The sequence below is a fragment of the Colobus angolensis genome, unplaced genomic scaffold (genome assembly GCF_000951035.1).
Source record: "Colobus angolensis palliatus isolate OR3802 unplaced genomic scaffold, Cang.pa_1.0 Scaffold259, whole genome shotgun sequence".
In the NCBI taxonomy this organism is placed as follows: Eukaryota; Metazoa; Chordata; class Mammalia; order Primates; family Cercopithecidae; genus Colobus; species Colobus angolensis.
The window spans coordinates 3381219-3381744 of NW_012115810.1; the positions used below are offsets into that span (position 1 = coordinate 3381219).

The 526-nt window shown below is 39.5% G+C and overlaps 1 protein-coding gene across 4 annotated transcripts in view; it reads right to left on the reverse strand.

The window, feature by feature from the left end:
* Positions 1-526, reverse strand: part of SLC4A10 (solute carrier family 4, sodium bicarbonate transporter, member 10) — a 379697-nt gene that overhangs the window by 241571 nt on the left and 137600 nt on the right. The gene's annotated exons all lie outside the window — the stretch shown is intronic.

Here is a 526-nt window from a genome sequence, read left to right on the forward strand (position 1 = left end):
CTGAGACTTTGCTGAAGTTGCTTATCAGCTTAAGGAGATTTTGGGCTGAGACAATGGGATTTTCTATATATACAATCATGTCATCTGCAAACAGGAACAATTTGACTTCTTCTTTTCGTAGCTGAATACCCTTGATTTCTTTCTTTTGCCTGTTTGCCCTGGCAAGAACTTCCAGCACTATGTTGAATAGATGTGGTGAGAGAAGGCAGCCCTGTCTTTTGCCAGTTTTTAAGGGGAATGCTTCCAGTTTCTGCCCATTCAGCATGATATTGGCTGTGGGTTTGTCATAAATAGCTCTTGCTGTCTTGAGATACGTTCCATCAATACCGAATTTGTTGAGAGTTTTTAGCATGAAGCGCTGTTGAATTTTGTAAAAGACCTTTTCTACATCTATTGAGATAATCATGTGGTTTTGTTTATATGCAGGATTACATTTATTGATTTGCATATGTTGTACCAGTCTTGCATCCCAGGGATGAGGCCCACTTGATCATGGTGCATAAGTTTTTTGATGTGCTGCTGGATT